This window comes from Leishmania donovani, chromosome 22 (assembly GCF_000227135.1).
Source record: "Leishmania donovani BPK282A1 complete genome, chromosome 22".
NCBI lineage: Eukaryota > Euglenozoa > Kinetoplastea > Trypanosomatida > Trypanosomatidae > Leishmania > Leishmania donovani.
Window position 1 is genome coordinate 677,837 of NC_018249.1, and position 861 is coordinate 678,697.

Sequence of the window (861 nt, forward strand, 5' to 3'; positions counted from 1 at the left end):
CCTCTCCATCGCTTCCTCTCCCTCCGTGTGGCTGCTCGGTGCGGGTCGATGTCCGTCCCTCTCGGCTTTGCCCTCGCCGCCGCCATTTTGCAAGTGCCGGTGTTTCTTGTGGTTCGCTATGGGGCAATCCACGTTTTACGCGCGTGCACGTGCGCGCAGATGCTGCTGTGTCTGTCTGTATGTAGATGCTGATGTATGTGGGTGTGGACGGCATGCGTCTAAGAAGTTTGTGCTCATGTGCGCACCGCACGGACTCGGTACTGATTTCACCACTCTTCACTGTGCATACTTGTGTCCGTTGTCATCGATCGCGGTGCGCTCTTCTTGGGACGCAACGGTGCAAGTAAATCGCGGGGAAGTGATGGTGTGTGGTGATGTTGAGGGGTGCACGTCCGAGCTCTCCGGTTCTCCAATGGAAGCGAGATGATTGTTCTAAGTTTCAGTGCTGCGTCTGGTTTTCGGTTTTATCTGCGGAACGGCCGCAGTGACCTCATTGCCCCCTTCTCTCTCGCTATTGTTGTTGTCTGTGCCTTTCGAGTAAGGCCACGACTCAACCGACCTCTCTGCACCGCTCTCCCCTCCCCCTTCATGTCTCCACACGGTGAGACAAGCAGCTAAAAGAGTATGAGACTGCGCACTCTCGCCGTTACACAGAGGCACAGACACAGCCGCGTATGTCGACTTTTGCCCAGAAAAGGTGCGCTCGATGCCTGCCGGTGTTGGGCCCTCTCGGTGTGTCGGCGGCTCGATCACTCGTGCACACACACACACACACACACCACCCCACAGAAATCTGATCGACTGAGCCGAATACGCGGACTCGCTCAACGGCCTCGGCTGAACCGCCCTCTCTTGCATGCT